Raw genomic sequence first — 24,037 nt, forward strand, 5'->3', positions numbered from 1 at the left:
CCTAATTTTTCACCTGCTGCGCTAATCATAATTTTTATGGCAAAATGAACCCCCTCATTTTGTTCCTTTGCAAATTCAATGTTTTAAGTGTTACCACTTTATTCCAATCAAGATGGCTTCAGGTGTGCCATACGTTTGTCAATATTAAGACTGTTAGCTCTCTAGTTGTTCTTTTTGTTCCTTTTTAAATTAAATGTTTTAAGAGTTACCACTTTATTCCATTCAAGATGGCTTCAGGTGTCCTATACTTTTGTCATAAGTAAGGCTGTTAGCACTCTAGTTGTTCTTTAGAACACTCTGGGCAGCGGCAGTAGAACACAAAGGAATCAACTGACAGTCTCTGCCCTTGTTGGATGTACATATTTTACTGAGAATGTCAGACTTCATTCTCACATGACTGAGAAAGGTAATGTGAATTTACAGAAAATATGCTCTCAGTTTAGCTTATAGATCACCTTCCAAACCTCTGTGGGAAAAGCATGAGAAAATAGTTTTCTCTCAAACATGATTCATGATATCCCAGCAGAAGGCTATTTCACATGGTAAAATCACCTTATAACACACCACAATTCTTAAAATGAGTATGGTACAATCAACAAATGATTTATAATGTAACTAAAGTCTTAAAACCTTCTATTATTTGCAATGCTTTTTAATGCGGTGCTATCATGTATATTGGTCCCAAGATGGCTGCCAACACTTCTTGGATGAAGTGCTGACAGCCAATCAGATCTCACAATGAGATGTGTGGTTAGGCTCCGTCCAGATAAATATATATTTTTTTCCTTTAATATCTAAAAATCTACTGAACGGATTTACACCATTTAACAAAAAGGCATGACTCTGAACCGAGGGCTACCTTTTTGCCAAAGTTGGTGTATTTCAGTTCAGCAGTTCGGGCTGTAACTGCGGCTAAAGGTTCCTACTGGAAATTGCATGGGGAAAAGACGTTTTGGGACCCCCTTTTTTCTCGACCTCCACTTGACGAATCACCGTGAATCTTTCAGGATAGGAGCGGACCGGAGCGGGCCATAAGTTTTGGAAATTTCACAAAGATTCGTCAATCGGCGCCAAAGTTATTGGGAATAGAACGTTGCTGATTACCTATGGAAAATAGCTCCTTACTATAACTACCTACTGGCGACTGCCAGGTAATATATAGAGCAAACTGATTTGTTTACCTATCTTGGAGTAAGTATCAATCGTAAGTTAGATTGGAAGCCCCAAATAGAAACAATGGCGCTTAAACACTCACAGATAGCAGGGGTGATTTTGAAAGATCATAGGCTTTCCCAGACAAAGCCCGTAGGCCCTGCACTCAAGATTTATCATGTCAAGGTTATGGCGTCCATTCTATACGGGGCAGAACTCTGGGGGTTCAAAAATCTGTCCTCATTAGCCCAGGCCCAGAAAAGTTTTCTCCGAGGCTTGGTTGGTCTCCCCCAGAGTACTCCTCTTACACCATTATATTTTTACATGGGGAGCCACTCGCTGACTGAGGCTGCTAAGTTTAAACCATTGGCCTACTGGAGAAGGCTTTGGTCCACTCCGGAGCTGGCCCATCATGGCCCTCAGCTCTTATGGACATCAGAGGACTTGATATTTCCCATAAGATCAGCTGGTTATATCAGGTCAAAAGATCCCTGGTGGACATGGGCATGAGGCATCTTTGGGAAGACCCAGCTCATAATACCTTTCCATCTAAAAAAGCATTTAAAGGTGCATACAGGTCTATGATCAGATTTGGTATTCTGAGCCAATCCGGGTCTTCTTCATTGACCAGTTCCTTTCTGGAGCATAAGCCAGAACCATTATATGAGGACTTTTGGGACTTTATAACGAGGCCAAGTGACAGAAAACTTTATTTTCAGTTCGGTATAGGAACATTGCCAACTAAAGATTTCACCAAGACCTGGCACCCTTTCCAAGATAGTAAATGTCAATTTTGTCATAATAAGGACAAAACAATATCCCATATACTCTTTGCATGTCCAGCTTACTGTTCGCCACGGAGAAAATGGCTTAAACCATTGTGTCAGAATCTTGGAACTACGTCGAGTGACACCACGCTAAGAATACTTAAGACTAACACCCAAGAGGCTATTGTGATAGCTGTAGCGAAGTTCCTTGGGTGGGCGTGGAGAATACATCAAAAGGCCGAAAACTAGCAGACTGCGACAGTGCCTACTATTACTCTGTCTTCTGCTTAGTAGTTTTATAGTATTGTTTTATACTGTTTTATATATATTTATAAATTCTTAACATTGGTGTATTTGAACTGGGACCAGCCGTTGTTGATTATTATATGAATTGTCTTCTTAGCCCATATGCTTTTTAAAAAATTTTTATTCGATGTTTTTTACTTCATATAATTATATTATTTGTGTAGTCTTTGACAAGAAATGGGTTTTATGTATTGTGTGATGATGTAAATATTCTTGTCTTTTATGATCAATCTGGTCGAAATAAAGACTAACAAAACAAATAAAAAATAATGTGTGTGTGTGTGTGTGTGAGTGCGTGCGTGCGCGTGTGTGCGTGTGTGTGTGTGTGTGTGTGTATAACCCCTCACAGGTCTTGTTCACATGATCTTTGCAGTGGTCAGTTTCCTTTCCAATTTAAAAGTCTTATCAGACAAGTAAGAGGGACAACCACACACATACCACTAATTTTTAAAGTCGCAATTCTGATATTATTTAATTATGTGTATGTTGACAAATGAAATCACTATTTCTGAATAGTTCTCATCTTGAAATCATATTTCAAAATGTTGTTGACGCAATATTTATTTCTCTTTCCTTTATAACAGAAATCATCACAACAGCAGTACACTGTTTCCTACAATAACCACAGTCCTTTGCGATTTCAGTGTGTGTTGGTTTTCCTCAAACTGCTCACGTTTATATCAAAGTGTTTTGTTGCACTCGCCAGAAACACATTAATTAAAACATTACTTTCATACTTTCAAAGATATAATTCCATTTATGCAAATTATGTCTATACTTCAGTACGATGTGCGAGGCACATTTAAAGTCACTGGCCTCAAGTATATTCCTTTATTTTAATGGCTCTTTAGTCTTACCCTAAAGGTCAGCGCTCGCCCCAAAAATTTTTCAGCCTTAGATGTCGGAAAACATGCCAGGAACGGTATCCCAGTAGCCTCTGGCTGCCTTCATTTTTTGTTCCAAACGAAGCTAAATACAAGCCTGGCACTGCAACACCGCATAAACCAATTACAATGCAGCTGGCGGGCCTTGCATCTAATATCAAGTGCATATGAGGTTTGATGCAAAGACAAGGCCCTTCCAACGGGTCGGGGCTCACAATGCGGGTGTCATTGCATATTACATGCACATGCGGTCTCTACTGCATGTAATATGCGGAAAACGCCCGCATTGTGAGCCCCGACCCGTTTTGTGTTTCTTTCTTTTTGTTAGGTTTGTTTTCAGTGTGTCTTTCTCATGTTACCTCACTTTTCCTACTTGTTTATCTTCATCATCCTGCTCTTTTTCTTTTTTTTGTCGTTCTTTCTCCTTGTTCTAACTTTCTCGATGCTTCACTGATTTACCAGCCCCTTTTTTCTGCCCATGATTTGCCCCATAGCTTTTTCTGCTCTCTATTTTCACTGTCTCTCATTTAGTTGTCTCTTACTCTCCCTACTACTCTCCCCTTTTTTGCCTTTTGCCTCATACAGCTGTTTTATTTCTGTGCTGTACCCTTACCTCTTCAATCCCTCCCTATGTATTGTTCTCTAATTCTGTCTATTGCTCAGCTATTTCTCTATATGTTCATGTCAATTTCTGACCCCTTTCACTGTCCTGATATACACCTCGATGACATCTAGCTACTTGTCTCTTCTTTTCTTGGCCCCTCTCCATTTGTTGCTTGCACCTATCATTTATCTACCCATCTTCTCTCTTTAAATTGGACATATTTCTCAACACGCTTACCTTTTTTTCATCTACTCTGTCTTGAACAGCTCCTTTTGGAACACCTTTCAGGTTATTTTCACTCATTTATCTTTTCTCCCTATAAATGTGCCGTAGATTTAGTTTTAAGATGCTGCATCTTGATGATGTCACTGTACATTCTTCATTAGAACCTTCTTACTCATGTTGTGTGGAAGGCCCCAGCATGAGCAGTTTTTGTTTCAGGATGTCGAGTGTTGCTTGTAATAGAGGATTCTCACCATTCATGGCCTACTTTAAATTTGTAAAATTAGACTAATTATGATTCTATGAATCTTTATGTGATATTTAGAGTATTATTTAACTTCTCAGATCACAGTTTTCACCAGTTGGCTTGCTCCCAGCAAATAACAACTGTGACATTCAAGCAGATCTCAAATCCACAAACTTTCTGAATAGACAGCATTAAATGTGAATGAATGTAGTTGAATATCACTTCAGCTGCCTGCACAAACGTAATGTTTCTGATTATTGCTCTTATCAACTATTGCAAATTAACAGACTTTGATTTTGTCTTATAGTTGAGGATATAACGTCTCCAAAGGTGAGGTTTGTGATCCGACTGAAACTGCAGCTGAGCAAATCAACAAAGAAGAAAAGGTTTGGATGCACTCTTTCACATGACAACAGGTGCTCTGAATTAAGTATGATACCACCTTCAAAAATCCAATGCTACCAAAGGTCAACAGATGCTCCTTGACACACTTCCACCACGTTATCTGATGGCTTCTACCTCTGCAAAGATCGTTACCTGCAAATTGCTTTTCCTTATCACAGTTGGAAATTCTGTTGTGGAACAATGAAACCATCACTAAGCCTGAGAATCATAAGTAATGTGACCCCTTGGTAAGGAAATGAAGTATTGTACAATGTAGAAATTTTTTTGAGAAAGGATCATCTCTTATGACACCTTGTTTTATATAGTCCAAGTAACCACAGTTCTGCGGTTTAATAGGTCTGTGAATAATTGCTGCTACTATCAGCCAAACGAAAGCTATCAAATGTATTATTCCAGAAGGCTCATGGGCTGTTAATCCTGTTGGGGACTGAACCAATGACTTGTGTGTCATGCATATATTTCAACAGCTAGTGCTTAGCCCATTGTTGGGTGTTTCACATGTGTGTCATACTCGTAGTTCAAGGGTGTTTTTTAAAATAATTTCGCTAATTCCTTTTTTTCTACTGGATGTGCTGTCATGTAGGTAACAGAGCTGGTGAGAAAGATGAATCTGTATAATCATCACCTGAGGGAATAGAAAAAACTGTATTGATTGAAGTTTGGTATTTTAGCCTCTTAATTTGAAGTTAAGTCTCAAAAAGTTTGGATATTTTTCATTTGGTACTTTAAATTTGAGATTATGTCTCAACCAGTTTCACAGATTGAGTATTGGTATGTAAAACTCCAAATCCGAAGTAAGGTCTTAGAAATTCTCATGGTTTGAGCACTGGTGATTGAGGTTCTCCTTATGAGGTTAAGTCTTATGGGTTGAGGATTGGTATTTGAAACTCTCAATTTAAGGTTATGTCTTAGAAAGTTTCGTTGGTTTGGAGCCTAAATCTGTGGTCAAGTTCAAGAAAGTCGCATTGTTTTTTAATTGTTTTTTTAAATTTCTACATCTGATGACAGGTCTCAGAAAGACTCATTGTTTGAGGTTTAGTATTTGAAACTCTACATACAGGGTGAAGTATTCAAAGACATATGGGTTGAAGACTGATATTTGAATCTGTCTTTCTGCTGTTAAGTCTGAGTATGTCCTATTATCTGAGGTTAGGTATTTGAAATTTCACATCTATGGCTAAGTCTCAGAACATCTCTTGGGTTGGGGACTGATATTTGAAACTCTACATCTGAAATTAAGTCTTAGGTGGCTTCACAATCATAAGCTCGGAATTTGTACCTCTAAATATATGGTCAATTTCCAGAGTAGGTGCCATTTTTTCCATTTACACAATTGTGCCAGTAGAACAACATATTGGCAGCAATAACCGTCAAAGGAATGCCAACACTTCCTTTTGGAGGAGATTGCTTTTCAAAATGAGTGAGGTCTACAAAAAAATTGCACAAGTATGAACCATGTTAGCACCCGTTGGAATTGTTTCAGAAAATTCAAAAAATATTAATGACCACATTGAATACTAAGAAAGTGCATAAAAGGAAATATATTGACATATAAAACATGTGGAAACTGTTTATGTGCTATATTTGTGATACTGATTATCCCTAACTCGGATTTGAAAATATCAAAATATCAAAACTTGCTTTCACTGAGCTGAGATGATCTGCCTTGACCTTGATTTTAAAACCAAAAATATCAAACTGTCTACTAAATGAATTAACGCAGTATAGGGATCATAGTATACATTATTTCATATATTCATTGGAACTCTATAATCCTTCTACAATCTGTCTCTGAGTTTATGTATTGATAGAAATACTGCACCTAGTATAGTTCATGTATAAGTTTGTGTGTTACAGTAGCAATTCACAAAACGAGGAACCAAATTGGGTTCCGGAGGCTTATAATTAGGGGGTTAGCTGCAAAAAATTCATATACAAATTGGATTAAATATACTTAATCAGACCAACATACTACTTTCCCCATTGAAGAATGCTATAATTGTGTAACAGAATAATTCAGAGAGGATGTTTTGGCTATTTCAGATTTGGGCCCTAAGGCAAAACAACCAGAAAACACAATTTTGGAATACAACATACTTTATACACACACACACACACACACACACACACACTGACTGGATATATATTTTATTTATAAATAGTAATATTTCACCACTGCTGTAACACAGTAACTATACGATTCTTAGATTTTTTTTAAACACATCTTTGAATGACTATTGTATACTAATTTAACACAATCAGTCATCCACTATTCCTGGATTCTCCCTATAATTGATCAATTATTACACAGTATTACAACTTGCATTCAAAATCATGCACAGAAGAGTATTGAAATCCACTTGCACTTCACATGTAATAAAAAACATTGCCATTAAAAAAAGTTTACCCAATTCATGCACGATATATGGAACATAGAGTACAGCCCAGTAAATATCTGTGCATGATGCAGAAAGATTTTAATTTAATTCCTAAAGGTGTATTTAACTAGTTAGGGGTTAGCAAGGAGGATTATGTAGATTGTAAATTATTCTTTTTTGGAGAGATTGTAGGTGAGATATAGAATCTGATGAACTGGTATTGATGAGAAACTATACTACTGTGTTTAGAAATCACTGTGGAAAATAAGTTATTTCACTGGCTGAAGTCATATTAGGAAAATTACAGTACTCTATTCAGCACTCAACCATTCAATCAAACAATATCAAGCTAGACATATATTGATTTAGTGAAGCATTTATAGAGAACAAACCTCTCTACAGTAATAGCCAACCATTCCATAGAGAGTATTGATGACAATTGAACAACATCATATTGATAGTAGACAAAATGGTAAAAGTAGAGTAATCTAGAAAGTAGTGTAAGCTTGAGGCACGAAAACAAATATTGTGTCCATTTAGCGCTTGGTGAAGTGGAAAGACTGTCATAAATCAGCGATTTTACTGCTCTGTCAAATGTGATGTTTTCGTTGATTTACAGAGAGTTGGGAGTATCTCTATGTTTTGAACGACAGAGCCTAAGCTTACTCTGCCACTGAAACATCAAGCCTTGCAACCCGTCTGCCAAAAGGGCAACCAGTCACTGTGACAGTTGCCCTACCCCAATTAGGTTAAATGAACATCACTCAATTTCCCTATCCATGTTCACCATGTGTTACATGAAAATATTGAGATTTCCACAAGTGGATGTTTTCAAGCTGTTAGAAAAAGTTCAGATTTTTTGATTAAATTGTGTGTAAAGTACACAGAAATTCAGACAACATTTAGCCAAGTATTATACAATGAAACCATGGCTTGTATGTTAAATAAGCTGAGGGTTGTGTTTCAGTTCTAAACTTACACAATTTAAACCTCTGCTGAAAAATACCTAGGAAGGCAGAATCAATTTAATTGTTGCTGCACTATGATAGCCACATGAGATATTGTGGTTATTTGTCTTCAATAATCCACTGTCATGAAAACTGGCATTTAGACAAAAAAGCTTTGTTGTGAAATGAAGAGATGAGGTACCAACACTGACGGGATCCAATACAATATTGACTATACATGGCACAAAGGTAAACTATTATGTCTTTTCGAAAAGGAAACCAAAAAAGAGAAGCTGTAATGTCCCAAAAAGATTAATGGCTAACGTCCCCTGCCCCAGCATCAGAAATTGACGTTGAAAGGTGCCCAGGCCATTAGATACCCTACATGAGATGCAACAGTGGACTTAGGGATGCCCACAGTCAAAGTGCTGTAGCATATTCAACCAAGGTCAACCTGAGCCAGCCTAAACATAGGCTCATCCCTTAACTGAAGAATAGGTGTACTTTCCATTACATTTAACACCATCTTCATTCATCTGGAGCCTTATTCCAAATACCTAATTTATATTAACACTAACGTTTTGTCACTGGGGACAGAACACAAAACATTCATAATGACCCTGGAAATAGGCAAAGATACAGGCTGACTGTATGTAGCCATCAAGGTTACTGTTTGGTCTTAAGCCACAGGCTTCCTATTTGTAGGCTCACAGTGAGTTAAAAGGGGGATGATACCTGTTCCCCTCCCTGAACACTGCCATTGCAGAGTTATGCTAGTAGGCTAGGAAGAATAGAGGGGAGGAACATTTGTCTTTTGCGGTCCATCAAGGTTACTGTTTGGTCTTAGGCCACAGGCTTCCTATTTGTAGGCTCACAGTGAGTTAAAGGGGGGATGATACCTGTTCCCCTCCCTGAACACTGCCATTGCAGAGTTATGCTAGTAGGCTAGGAAGAATAGAGGGCAGGAACATTTGTCTTTTGCGGTAGAGCTATGCCCTCACTCATACGTACTCAATCAGATGATTACAGAAATAAACAGACTGAGAAAGGCACACCAAGGTACATCCCATAATCACAAGAGTTCCATATCCATGTGATTTGAGTACAATTCACTATCCTCAATTTTGTGGGAATGGCAACATGCCTTTTGCCACTGTTGAGGCAGATCTTATTGCAAAATATACCATAACCATACAATATCCCTTAACCTGCGTTGGGAAAGTGCCAATTGCAGCTTTTGAAGGACATGGAAATGTAAATGACAGTGCTTCCTTAGGTAGCATTGGCAAAGTAAATGTGATCCATTTTTGGATAGAGGGTGCCACCCACTGGCATTTCTAATGCTTTTTTGCCCCTGATACAGATCTTGCTTCTGGCTTTGCCAATGTTTGTTAAATTGTGTTAGAAGTATTGGCAAAGCCAAACCCTTCCAAACGGCTGTTGTACATACAAGTGGATACCCAGAGGCTTCTTTAACATAATTTTAAATAAACATTAGAAACACCATTACAATATAACCACTATATGTGTTAGTGCCAAAAATGTAAATGGGGGGTAAGCATTTCCTTTAAATACCTTGTAACTTTAAATCTAGCCTGGAACATTCAACTCGCCCTCACGCTGTATTTGGGACAATCACTCAGTGACACAGAACTTTAATTAATTGTTGAGATCGATGGATGTTTGGTATGTGATTTAATACTACCTAAACATTTAAACTGTTGTGTTTACAGAGAATGAACTTGATTCATAAAGCCATTTTCGGCAATTAGCATGCATTTATGACCAAAAATGGCATGATTTGCGTCTGTCAGAACATACAGAAGAACTGTTGACAACTGTAAATGTTTTTACTGCTTTCTCTGTGAGCAGAAACCTAAAAACAGCACAAAAGAGGAAGGTGGTCAGATTAACACTTGATTTGCCTTGAAAAATTTGAGTTCGTGGGTATTTACAAACTTCAATATTACGCTTGCCAACCCTATAATTGTATGAGGTTCTATTCCAGCAAAGGGCTACAATGACTCCTCTTCCAATATATAGGAAGTGGAACCAACCACCTCCAACCTTAGAGTTTTTGATTTGTGACTAACATAAAACTTAAGGGGCAAAATATGAAAGGGATTGTAGAGTATGCAAAGTAGTACTCTTTGAAGTACTGTTTCAACCCTTCGAAAATTGACCCCAAAACATGGGATTAAAACTGGAAAAACATAAATGTTGTACACAATTCATAAACATCCTTGTAATTAAATTTGCAAGATAGTGGGGGGGGGGGTGATTCAAAAATGCATGTAAGAGTGTATAAAGCAGTACTCTCATAATACTACTCCCTGTACTACTAAAGCTTCTTTTAATGATTTGAATCCAGTGTATTGTAGATCATGTTAATTTTTTGGAGTGTATGCATAAAAGCATGAGTATGGGAAGTGGCACTACAATTTATATATACAAAGAAAATTTATAAAGCGCATGGTTACGCCATCTCGGCGTGTCCCCACGCTGAGTGAGAGGGAGGTAACAGCTAACCGCACCTGCGGTCCACGCTATGCTAACCGGAGAACAAATATGTTTTAAGCGCCTTCCTAAACTTAGCTTCAGGGATCTCCATCCGGAGTTTTACAGGAAGTTCATTCCAGTTTTGAGCTGCCAGGAACCTGAAGGAACGGCCTCCCATTCTGGCCTTCTTTACCTTCTGGGTTTTCAACAGCCCAGTCCCGCTGGATCTATGGGACCTTCCTGGCACATAGCTGGTGACCAGGTCGCTCAGATATGAAGGGCCAAGGTTCTGGGTGATAAGATGACAGGTGCATAATGCCTTAAACATCACTCTCTTCTTTACTGGAAGCCAATGCAGTGAATCCAGGGCTTTTTTTTAGGCTGCCCTCCTAGGCTGCATAAGTACCAGCCGTGCGGCAGCATTCTGCAAGACCTGTAGTCTCCCTAGACCTTTTGCCGTGGCGCCAAAGTGAGTATGTTGCCATAGTCTAGGCGAGATGTAATAAGAGTATGCACCATCGTTTTCCTAGCCCCTATCGGGAGATCTAACGTTTTGCGTAGATTTTTTTAGTGACTCCAAAACATTTCCCCACTACACGTCTAATATGTCCATCATAGGAAAGAGTGGAATCCAACCAGACCCCCAGATTTTTCACCTCGGTGCATGGTATGGTGGTAGGGCCCAGACTCGGAGGCCACCAAGCCGACGTCCAGCTCGATGTATCACCCCCCACCACAAGCACCTCTGTCTTGGTGCCATTCAGTTTCAGGCAGTTCTTATCCATCCAGGAGGCAAGCTCCTGCATGCAAGCCCTGAAATTAGAGGCCGCTACCTCTGGTGCCTGGGATAGGGAGATCAACAGCTGGGTGTCGTCAGCATAAGAGACAACTCCAACTCCAAAACCCTGTACTATCTCCGCCAAAGGAGCCATGTACAGGTTGAACAGGGTAGGGCTCAGGGCAGAACCCTGAGGCACTCCCTGCTCCAGTTTAATGTCATCTAACCTGGAAACTACGGCCTACCAGGAAGGACTTCAGCCATTTCAAGGCCGAGCCTGATACACCGCCCTTATTCATACACTGCAGCAAGGTGTAATGTGCTACAGTGTCGAAGGCGGCACTGAGGTCTAACATAATCAGAGCCATAGTGTGCCCAGCATCAGCCCCCTGTCTAATAGTTTCCGTGGTACGCAGTAGAGCGGATTCCGTAGAGTAACCCGCCCGAAACCCAGATTGCGACGGATGTAGGAGGCTCGCTTCTTCCAAACGTGTCATGACTTGCCGATTGACCACCTTTTCAGCTACCTTTGCCAAAAATGGCAGAAGCGAAATAGATTGCAAATTTTCTAATTTGTCTTGACTGATGTTCGGCTTCTTCTTAACTGGGAGAACAATAGCTCATTTCCAATTCCCTGGCACCGTGTGTAAATTGAACGAGACCTCCAAAACATGCCTGATGAACGGCTCAAGAATCTCCAAACTCTCGCCCAGCACTTTAGGTGGGGCAGGATCTCTGGGAGAACCAGATTTAATACTGAGACAGATTTGACTAAGGGTCTCCGGAGAGAGAACAGAAAAATTGTTCAGTCTCAGCCCTGCCTTCGTTTCTCCCGTCTGTTCCTCAAATTCTGCGCCCCTTCTTACGGTCCCTGAGAAGGATGAATAGATTTCCTTCACCTTCTCCGAGAAATAATTCGCAACCCGATTGCAAGCCTCAGCGGAGCCCATACTTGGCACAGCCATAGCCGCCAGGGAAGAGATCTCCTTATATATTTTTTAAGAGTTCTTTTGTAGAATTTTCCGCCGTCCCAATTCTGGCCTTATAATAGGTGGCTTTAGCCCATCTTGAAAGACCAAGGTATTTTCTCTGTTCCTCCCTGTAATTCAATCTATCCTGGCACAGAAATCCCTTTCTCCACTGCCTGTCCAGACGTTTACATTCAGCTTTTACGAGATGTAGAGCAGGGGTAAACCAGGGTGCAGATTTATGTACCCTTCACATCGATTTGTTAGAGAGCAGCGGGGCCACCTAATAAAGAGCGTCCTTTATGCGCCTCTCCAGATTCATACTGGCAGTTTCACTGTCTGAGCCACCTGGGGGCCCACCCACTATCAACTCTCTATTAAAATCATCCTGTGCAAAATTTACATGCCTTTGCTAATAGCCCCTGAAACATTCAAATCCCTATTAGTAAAAGTGCAAAGAGGTAACAGTAATTTCTATTTTACAGAATACTACTCTATGATATACTCAATTTCTTTGTGAATGAGTCTCGTATTGTTCACAATACATTTAGTGATATAACAATTTGGAAATGAAAAGAAGTCTAGTGACTCCAGAGAGTTTTGTAACACTACATTTTTAAGCTTGTCAAAATAGTTTTCCTAAACTGCTTACATTGATAATTGTATTAACAATCTGATTTTTTCTATACTTAGGTCAATCTATCGGTGGTGGGCATGGCTCTGCTTGATGGGATGCCTGACATCCGCAGGTGGGTAAAAAATGCTATTTCTTTAGATTCTGTAACTATGTAAAGAGATAAACTGGCAAACATATTTAAGATAAAAAGGGCCTGATTCAAAATTTGGTGGATAGGGTACTTATTGTCTCCCAACCTCTCTGTTCCCCCTTCCATTAAGAGTCAGGTGGGCTGTTAGCTTTCCAATGGTTGTGCCCCCTTTGGCTTCAAAATTGGAAAGCTTACTTCAACAGCTCAATGGAGTAGGGCAAATGGAGTAAGGGCAAAAGCTCACCAGTTCTGTTCAGAGCTGATGAGTTTTTTCAGTCCATCACATTCAGGAAAAATTTGGTAGTCTAGGATAGAAAAAAAGTAATGACCCGGGATAAAACTCCTAGGGTGTGGGGGTCAATATTTCTTTTTGTTTTTCACAAAGAAACTTTTGCTTTAGGGGTGGGTGTGTTTATGAAAAACAAACAATTTAATGAACAGCTGTGAAACAGACTGTGGCTAACACCAAACTTGTAGTGCCTTCAGAGGACCCTATGTGACTGTGATTTCTCTAAAGGTACAGAGATCAGCACTGAGTTTACAGTGATCTCATAATTTTCCAGTTAGTATTCTAGACGGGGTTCCCATCATGACAAATAACATGCTGTCCATCAAACCATAAGTCGGGCCCAATTTTTTTTGTTGGTTGGTATCCAATCTATTTAAAATTAAATTGATAAAGTAGATGTCTAAATATGAAAAAAATATAAAATCCAGAAGGGGACGGGCTTTGAGGAATGATATCACAGATGACAATCACAAGGTGCAGATCTGCTGTAACCCACAGTCAGGGGTTTTGCCTAACACAAGACCAACACACAAACAAACATATCATAACAGCAGCAATCACTGGGCCATTCAGGAATTCCACAGTTAGAATCTCTCGATAAAACTAGAACTAACGTAAAAGCGATTGTGAAGAGAGACCATACTTTTGATGTAAGCTGCGCCTGAGCTTGAACTAGGCCATAATCTTCTCACCATACGGTTCACCTGGTTTCTGTAACAAATCCATTGGCAAATGCTTGGTAGCCTGATCATGAAGGAAGGCTTGCTTCAAAAGAAAATATATGTAATATTGGTTCAACAGCTCATTAAACAGAAATGCATTCAATAGCCTAAATGTCTGAATAGCGTTAGTTAAACCTTAAAAATATTACAGCAAAGTCACACTTTAGTGACTATGGATAGAAAGTACAAAATTGAATGTATAAAAATTGATCGAATTTGTTATAGAAATAACGACAGAGAAACAAGCATTCGCAAAGCTGCTAGATCTCACTATTTTTAGATGCAACTGTCTGTTAGAGACCTCATGTTGAAAGATGTTGAACTTGAAACATACATACACACATACACACATATATACATGATTCACACATGTTGCTATTCATAAAAGTAACTTAAATTTGTGAGTAAGTTATTCATTTTTGCCTTTACACTTCTGAGTAACTTTACTCCTTTTTGCCTTTTAACCATTTACAAGTGTAAAGATACTCAACTGAAACAGGGGGTGGAGCCTAATTTAATAATATAAGTTGCTACTGTCAAAAAGAAGCAATGGTAAGTTCAGCATCACACATGGCCAACCAATGATACTGCAAAACCCAAACACTCTCCCATAGAAACAAATGGAGCTGGAGAGTTTAGAAGGAACCCCATAGAAAGTAATGTTGAATTAGATGAATTTATTTTGACTTTTTAAATGTATATATATATATATATATATATATATATATATATATATATATATATATATATATATATATATATATATATATATATAAATGTATACATATATATATATATCGTACTTGGTTTTCGCCGCAGGGCAGTTTTCTTCATGCACTCCTAGGCTATAAAAACAATATCCAATCGATGTATGTAGTTGAGTTGTTTAATAACAGCAAGCCAGCAGCATCACCTTACGCATTTCAGTCTCTACGGAGACCTTGCTCACAGGACTGTTAATATATATATTTATATATTTTTCTTTGCTGCAAACTATAAAGTACAGCATTCACGGGAGCTTCTAACCAAGATTTTATTAGAGTTTGTAGCACACAAGAAGCGTTTCGGCAACTGCCTTTTTCAATATCGATCGGCACCTCAAGACAGCAGCATTTAAATATACACTCGTAGTTCATTGGTGGTTTAAGTAGAATCAAAATAAACAAAGGACTATCCTGATGGATAAAAAAAACATTTTGCCCATCTTAAAAAATGCAACATTCATTCTTTTGATCATGTTGTCATTACTAAATTCATATGGTCAAGCACAATTATCTTGTCCTGGATGGGCTTTACTGAACATGTTTCGTTAATCTATCTCAAATATTTGATTGTCATAGGTAATTCTGAATATTTTCAATGATTGGGCCCAAGATGGGCATATTCTGTGCCAAACATGTATAATGAAACATCACTATACATCAATTAAATCTTCATTTCCACCAAACTAAAAAGAAAACAAAAAGAAAGAAAAGAGACAATAAGAAAAGCGGAAAGACGCTTCATTTCATGGTGCCAATATTTACAAACATTCAAAATCCAGAACCTAACACTACTACCTTAAAGATGTATGGCCACTTCCTCCCCACTGTTAAGTCCATTGGGTATTTTTGATTGAATATCTATAATATATTTGGACTCTAGTCTCCGGAGTTTGAGATCCCTATTACTGCTATGATGACTTTCGAAATGTCGAGCCACCGGTTATGTGACATCTTTAGCAGAGAGGGCGCTCAAGTCTTCCAAAATCCTTATTTTGGTGGGGAGTATGGTACTACCAATGTACCTTAGTCCACACGGACATACTAAACAGTATACTGTGTGGCTGGTGTTACAGTTCATGAATTTTCCTATTTTTCTCTTGAGTTTTCAGTCCTCATATAACAAGACCTGATCACTAGTCTTACACGCCTTGCACTTTTTGCAAAGGAAAAAAAAATGTATCAGGCCAAAACTAGAATCATTGCTCTCTTTAGTTTGCACCAACTGATCTTTCAAAGATCATGCCTTCTGAACGACAATAAGGGGGAATCTAGCCAGACCCTCCTCTATGATCGGATCTAATTTATGGATATGCCAGCTTTTACTCAATGCCTGTCTTAAATCATTGGCATTACCAGAGTAGCTCGTGATCATTCTACAATCATTGTTGAGACAATCTGGTTTGCTCTTTTTTTCATTTGGTGATGGATACCCCACAGATCAGTTCTGTTCTAGACATAGTGTCTACTTCCTTTTTGGCACTCAATAGAACTTCACTAGAGTAACCCTGTGTTTGAAATCTGGCTGTACTTTCCGTGGCTGCTGCTTGGAAATTGCACTCTCTGGTGCAATTCCTTTTAATCTGCAGCAGTTCGCCATACGGAATGCCTTTGATTAGTTTATCCAGATGACAACTGCTGGCATGTAAAACGGAGTTGCCTGCTGTGGGCTTTCTGTATAAGATGGTGCAAAGTCTCCCCTCAGATGCAAAGACCTTTAAATCTAGAAGGTTCACTGTTGTCTTACTCACTTCTCCAGTAAATTTTAGATTGAGGTCATTGGTGTTCATTACTGTGACAAACTCTCTATCTGATTCCTCCGTCCCATTGTATATGATGAATAAATCATCAAAATACTGGTTCCAGCTGACCAGTCTACTGGTCCATTCCTCATTAGAATCTGACCAGGCCACCTGCTTCTCCCACTAGCCCACAAAAAGATTTGTGTAACTGGGGGCGAAGCAGGTGCCCATGGCCGTGCCTTGTGTTTGTCTGAACAGCTGTTCCTAGAAAAGAAAGATATTGTTGGTTGAACAATATTCGACAAATTCGAGGAACATGGTATTGTGCTCCATATACTTTAAGGAACGTTCTTTCAGGAAAGATTCAATGATTTCAAGCCTTTACTGTGTTGAATACTTGTATAAAGGCTGGAAATGTCCAAAGTAATCATGACAAAGTCTGGCTTCCAAGATATCCCCTCAATTCTTTTCAAGAAATCCTTGATGTCTTAGGTGTATGAGGTTAGTTCTACAACAAAATCAAACAAAAAGTAATCAATGAATTTGGCCATATTTTCAGTTAGACTTCCGTTCAAAGAAACAATAGGACATCCAGGAGGATTCACACTGTCCTTATGTATCTACGGAAGATGATAAAAAGTCGGACTGACTGAATATTTACAGTCTAAAAACTTGACTTCTTCATTGTCCAATATACCTTTCTGTTTCATTTTCAGATAAGGTGTATATATACCTCAATTTTCTTCAAATACTCCTTCATATTGATCCATGTGTAATTGGAGACATCATCTAGTTGTTTATGTGCTTCCTTGCAATAATACTCTGATGTTAAGAGCACAATATTGCCACCCTTGTCCGAGGGTTTACATACGATCGTTCGATCTTCCTGTAGATCTTTGATTGCCTTTCTTGTTGTTTGGTGATGTTACAACCAACTCTTTGTTTGTCCTCCCAGTCTGAGCTTCATCAGGTCTTTAGTAACCTGATCCGTGTATAAATCAATAGTGTCACTTGGCATTTGAGGAATAAATTTGGATGCTGATTTAAAAGCGCTCTTCAAACTCTCTTGTGTCATGCTCACACTTCCTGCTCTAACTGGAACCGTGTTGTGATCATACATAGTAGTAGCTTCTTCATCTTATAATTCCTCTAGAATGGCTGCTACTGTGCTCAAGTCGAGGGTAGTTAATAAATCTAGTCCAGTATCTTGTGTCCGAGATGGTCTAGTTAGATTTCCTGGGCCTTGAAGTTAAAAATAATTTTTGCAACTTCATTTTTCTCCCAAATTTGAAAAGGTCAATCCTCGTCTGTGTGTATTCGAATTTTCTGATGGGCAAAAGGTTAATCCCAGTTTTAGAACTGATTTCTCAATGTCCGTTAAGACCCTTGGAGTGAGATCAACAATGGTCAGGCGTTTGGCTCCCCGTTTGCTTCTCATCACCCTTGGTGATGTGTTGCCGGTGCTTGTGCCAGCTGCCTCTTCTCGTTGGGTGTTTCTTTTTGTCTCTGGGGGTTTGCCTCTTCCCCCTCTCCCCCATGTCTGTCTGATTAGACAGAACTCCTCGTGAAAAGCGGTCGATGGTTCAGTGGCAGCTTGTTGTACCACCCTGCGATCACCAGTTTGTTCTGAATCTTTGACATCAGATTCCGAAGTTTCTAGTTGTTCCACCGCCTTCTGCTTTCTGTTACTTTGAAACTGTTGTCGCAGTGCATCGAACTTCTTGGCGAATGTTAGGACACGGCCCAACTCATAATCTCGAGCATCTCTTTCAAATTTGTCATGTTTTCCTTTCCCCAGTGAGCTCATCTACCTTGTTTTTATCAGTGTGGGTGGCAATGTTGCTTTCTAGAATTCTGATCTCTTCCAGTGCCAGGGCGCAATCTCTTCAGGCAAATTTGACCAACATTGTTAACATTCCCTGAGAGGAATTGGAGTATGTACTGCCCATTCTTCAAGGAGCAGTGGGTCTGCATTTTCGTATGCTGGGGCCATGTAGATCCGCAGCCATCTTGGCACTCACTGTACATCAATGTAATGTTGGGGGGATGTGGCCCCCCACCATTTGTGGGTTTCTCTCTCATACAGCCTTTCTAATTTCTGGAATTTGCTTTTTAATTCATCTGTGCAGAGCTGGCTCCACCGGTTTCACTTCTCTGAGGGTCTCCCTTCCTTCTAAAGATGTCAACCGCTGCCTCGCGGCGTGCCACATCGATAAACATGGTGAGGAGTACGTTCCTTCACTATTACCAAGTGCTTTAAGCTCTCTCGATTTGCTGTTGATTTCACCCACTATATAAGTGTGTATATAGGTTGCGCTGTTCTTATCGCTGAATTTAAGCAAGACGTCCGATTTCCCACGAGCAGCGATGTTTGTATTCTTGCTTGTGCTACAGCTCAAGCTCAAGCGCAGGCTGACATCGCTCGGGCGCGTGTATCTTGCTGCTGGCGTTCTCGTTCGTCGTCCATGCTTGCAACCAGCGGTGATGCGAGGCCACTCCCATTTTTACACCACTCTGCAAACGCGCTTCTTGGTGCCCTGCATGTTAGAGGATGAAGTCCTCTTGTGTCCTGAGGACCTTAGTACTAAAGTGGACTTCATCCCCGAACAGCAGCGCGCCAGGAGGTGTGTTTGCATAGTGGTGTAAAAAGGGGGCTTGGCCTCAGACCACTCACAGCAATCCAGCTGTGTGGGGCCTAGTAGTGGTAACAGGAGGGCTAGTTGGCCACTAGGGACCTGATGGAGGCAAGGGGACTTCATCCCCCAACCAAGAGCATGCCAGGAGGTGCGTTTGCAGAGTGGTAGGGTAAGGGGGCGTGGCCTGTGTTTACCTCACAGCAATCCCACTATCTGGGACTTACTGGAGGTGTCAGGTGGGCTAGTTGACCCCTAAGGACCCTTAGCATCGAAGGGGACTTCATTCCTCATCCAAGAGCACACTAGGAAGTGTGTTTGCAGAGTGGTGGGGAAAGGGGGCATGGCCTGCTATGAGACCTTAGCTATTCTGCTTTGTGGGACTTACTGGAGGTAATAGAAGGGACATCCTGTGGGCCAACTACCCCTCCTCTTCCGTCCAGTAAGTTTCACACAGTGGTATTGCTAAGAGGTCATCGTAGGCCACACCCCCTTTCTCCACCACTCTACAAAATGCCCCTCCTGGCACACTATAGGTTGGGGGATGTAGTCCACTTTACTCTTGAGGGACTTTGGGGGCCAAGAGGCCTTCCTGGTACCTCCTGTAAGTCCTGCGCAGCGGAAATCCTGAGTGCTGTTTGAAGGCCCAGCCCCCTTTCTCCACCACTCTGCAAACGCGACTACCAGTTAAAGAAGCATTTGTAATGTAATAGGTCTTGCATTTGCAAGAGTTAGAGCTATTGGCGTTGTAAATGTAAAAGTTTTTTAGTAATGTTTTTGGGAGTGGGGTGGATGTACGTTGTGTGTAGTGGAATTATGTGGGATGTTGTGCAGTGAAATGATGTGGATAGAAAGTATGTAGTATTTAGTGTACAGGAATTATGTAGTGTGGAATTATGTGTCATTGAGATAATTATGTGGTATTGTAGTCTGTGTTGTGGAGTGATAATCTCAGGTTTAGTCTTCCTCGTTTCCATAGAATCTAAACTATGAACTCAATGAGACAAAAACAAGAAGGAATCACTGAGGAGCACTTCTAGACCTAGTCGGAGGTATGAGCAGGGCCACTGGAATTATGCGACTGTTTGGCTGCACCGACTTTCACATAATTATACATTTTCCACAATAGCCACATAATCCATCATCTTCTGCCTAATCTGCAGATTTGAACAAAAAAAGCCTTGTTTCTAGCTCAAATGGCTCAAACGTTTACAAAAATGCAGCGACAAGTGTTACAGCATGGTGGAAGGTCCTTTGCAAACCTAGAATGGTCACCTGTTAGTTATTGGTAAGTGTGGGTGATAAATTGGTACTAATGGTGCGCAAGCCACTCTTGCTTCTTTCTGTGCCTCTCTTGTCTCTTTCTGCATCTCTGTTGCCTCTTCCTGCACCTCACTTGCTTCTTTGTTGCACCCCTCTTACCTCCTCTTTGTGCACCTCTCTTGCCAGTTTCTGCACCCCTCTTCTCTCTTTCTGCACCCCTCTCCCCCTTTTCTGCATCTCTGTTGCTTCTTTCTCCACTTTTCTTGTCTCTTTCTCCACACCTCTTCCCTCTTTCTGTACCTCTGCTGCTTCTTTCTGCACCTCTCTTGCTTCTTTCTGCATCCCTCGTGCCTCTTTCACACCCCTCTTCCCGCAATCCTCTTGCCTCTTTCTGCATCTCTGTTTCTTCTTTCTGTACTTCATTTGTGTCTTTCTGCACCTCTCACTTCTTCCTGTACCCCTTCGCCTCTTTATTCACCCCATTGGCCTCTTTCTGCACCTCTCTTTCATCTTTCTACACCCCTCTTGACTCTTTCTGCACCTTTAGTCCTTCTTTCTGTAGTTCTTCTGTTTCTGTCTGCCGCTCTCTTGCTTCTTTCTGCACCCTCTTATCTCTTCCCCCACCCATCCAGTATCTTTCTGCAACCCTGTTGCCTCTTTCTCCACCTCTGTTATTTTTTCCGCATTTCTTTTGTTTCTTTCTGCTCATCTCTTGCTTCTTTGTGTACCACACATGCCTCTTTGTGCACCCTTCTTCCATCTTTCTTTTGTACCCCTCTTGCCTCTTTCTGCACCTTTGTTGCTACTTTCTGTACTCCTCTTCTTTCTTTCTGCACTCCTTGTGTCTCTTTCACACCCCTCTTCTCTCTTCTTGCACCCCTCTTGCCTCTTTCTGCACCTTGGTTCCTTCTTTCTGCATTTTTTTCTTTCTTTCTTCACCTCTTGCTTCTTTCTGCACCCCTTTTGACTCTTTCTGAACCCTTCTTGCCACTTTCTGCACCACTGTTGCTTCTTTCTGCACTTCTCTTGCTGATTTCAGCACCTCTGTTGCTTTTTTCTGCACCCCTCATGCCTCTTTCTGTACTCCTCTCCCCTCTTTCTGTACCCCTGTTGCCTCTTTCTGCACATCTGTTGTTTCTTTCTGCATGTGTCTTGATTCTTTCTGTACTTCGCCTGCCTCTTTCTGCACCCCTCTTGACTCTTTCTGCACATCTGTTGTTTCTTTCTGCACTCCTCTTGCCACTATCTACTCCTCTCTTGCTTCTTTTGTGCACCACTTGTGCTTCTTTCTGCACCCCTCTTGCTTCTTTCTGCACCTCTGTTCCTTGTTTCTGCATTTCTTTTGTTTCTTTCTGCATCTCTCTTGCTTCTTTCTGCATCCCTCCTGCCACTTTCTGTACCCCTCATCCCTCTTTCTGCACCTCTGTTCCTTCTTTTTGCACTTCTCTTGCTTCTTTCTGGACCTCCGTTACTTCTTTCTGTACTTTGTTTCTTTCTTTAGCTTCCTTGCTTCTTTCTGCACCACCTTGCCTCTTTTTCCACCCCTCTTCCCTCTTTCCTCACCCTGTTGCCTCTTTCTGCTCCTCTGTTCCTTCTTTATGCACTTATTTTGTTTCTTGCTGCACAGCTCTTGCTTCTTTCTGCATCACTCATACTTCTTTCTGTACCCCTCTTCGCTCTTTCTGCACCCTTCTTGCCTCTTTCTGCACCTCTGTTCCTTCTTTCTGATCTTCTTTTGTTTCTCTCTGCACCACTCTTGTCACTTTCTTCACCCCTGATTCACGTTTTTGCCTCTTTGTTGCTTCTTTCTGCACTTCTCTTGCCTCTTTTTCCACCCCTCATTCCTCTTTATGCACCTCTGTAGCTTCTTTCTGAACTTCTTGTGCTTCCTTCTGTACCTCTGTCCCTTCTTTCTGCACTTCTTTTGGTTCTTTTTACAACTCTTTTGCTTCTTTCTGTATCCCTCTTGCCTCTTTCTCCATCCCACTTCCCCATTTCTGTATCTCTGTTGCTTCTTTCTGCACTTCTTTTGCTTCTTTCTGCACCTCTCTTGCTTCTTTCTACACCCCATGCCTCTTTCTATACCCTGTTCTCTCGTTCTGCACTCCTTGCCTCTTTCTGCAACCATCCTGCTTCTTTCTGCATTTCTTTTGTTTCTTTCTGCACTTCTCTTGTTTCTTTCTGCACCCCAATTGCCTTTTTATCCATGCCTCTTCCCCCCTTTTTCATCTCTGTTGGTTCTTTCTGTGCTTCGCATGCCTTTCTATGCCCCTCATCCGTCTTTCTGCACCACTGTTGCTTCTTTCTGCACTTCTCTTGCTGATTTCAGCACCTCTGTTGCTTTTTTCTGTGCCACTCATGCCTCTGTCTGCATTCCTCTCCCGTCTTTCTGCACGCCTCTAGCCTCTTTCTGCACCTCTGTTCCTTGTTTCTGCACTTCTTTTGCTTCTTTCTATAACTTTCTTGCTTCTTTCTGTATCCCTTTTGCCTCTTCCTCCACCACACTCCCCCTTTCTGCATCTCTGATTGTTAGAAGGGCGATCCCAGGGGAGACAGAAGGTGTCTGACTGATCACCCCGAGACCCCCCTTTCCTGATGGAATTGGCCGAGCGCCGTCGAGAGGCCTCCTGGGCAAGGCTCCTCTCCTACAATCGTAACAGCCGAGCAATCACACCACTACAAAGGGACACCACACGAGAGTAGATTCTTGAGCGTCTTTATATCAGAAATAAAGGCAGGTTCTCGCAGCAACATGTACAGAGGGATCGAGAGATCCTTAAAGTCTCGGTATCAGGGGGAAGGGGGTAGCGGGACAGTCTTGGTACCAACTGGTACTAGGATACCCGGCGCACAGCTCTCAATCCTCGAGCTGGTGGGTGCAAGGAGCCGCGACAGCGTCAGCAGGGCTCTGAGGTTGGTTCAGCTTGGTCGGGCCGCGACAGCGTCAGCAGGGCTCCGAGGATGGTTCAGTTTGGTCGGGCCGCGACAGCGTCAGCAGGGCTCCGAAGGTGGTTTCAGCTTGGTCGGGCCGCGACAGCGTCAGCAGGGCTCCGAGGATGGTTCAGTTTGGTCGGGCCGCGACAGCGTCAGCAGGGCTCCGAGGATGGTTCAGCGAAATCGGGCCGCGACGGCATCAGCAAGGCTCCGAGGTTCCAGGTTCCAGGCACAAGAATTCTTATCAGGATCAGCCGCGACGAGGTCAGCAGGGCTTCGACTCCAAGATACAACTCGAGTCCTAATCCAGGGCTGGCCCAGATATAGGACTGGAGTCCTTTGATGTCCGGACCCTCGCGCCTGGGGGTCAGAAGGGCCGGGATGAAGGTGTCCAGACACCCAGCAGGGGGGTGGAGTCAGCGCCCAGGGAGGCCGGAGGGTGATCGATACCAGGCGTCCGGGGACTGCTGGAGGGCCATCGAAACTCCCCTCCTCCCGGATCCGTCAAGTGGCCACTCTACCACCTGGGCGGATCTTGGTGCCTCGATGTCGGGGCTTCGCTGGGGCCGCGGCCGGGGTCGGGCCGAGGCCACGTGCTCGGGACTTGATGGGCCCAAGATGGAGTCGGGCCTGAAATGGCGGCCCGGAGTGGTAGCCGGACCTGCAGAGTTGGGGCGAGCATGGTTCGCCGGGTTCCAGGGGGAAGAGCCGTTGGTTGCCAGGGGGGCTGTTCTCGTCGAGAGTTTGTGGAGAGTAGTGTCAGGAGGGG

At 41.7% G+C, this 24,037-nt stretch overlaps 1 long non-coding RNA gene across 1 annotated transcript in view; it reads left to right on the top strand.

Moving 5' to 3' along the window:
- The first annotated feature begins 4,560 nt into the window (after positions 1 to 4,560).
- LOC144761883 (uncharacterized) overlaps positions 4,561 to 24,037 on the top strand; it is a 41,490-nt gene continuing 22,013 nt past the window's right edge. The window contains exons 1-2 of the long non-coding RNA XR_013595929.1: positions 4,561 to 4,814; positions 12,851 to 12,906. This is a non-coding gene — a long non-coding RNA (uncharacterized LOC144761883). The remainder of the gene's footprint in view (positions 4,815 to 12,850; positions 12,907 to 24,037) is intronic.

This window comes from Lissotriton helveticus, chromosome 6, assembly GCF_964261635.1.
Source record: "Lissotriton helveticus chromosome 6, aLisHel1.1, whole genome shotgun sequence".
Lineage (NCBI taxonomy): Eukaryota > Metazoa > Chordata > Amphibia > Caudata > Salamandridae > Lissotriton > Lissotriton helveticus.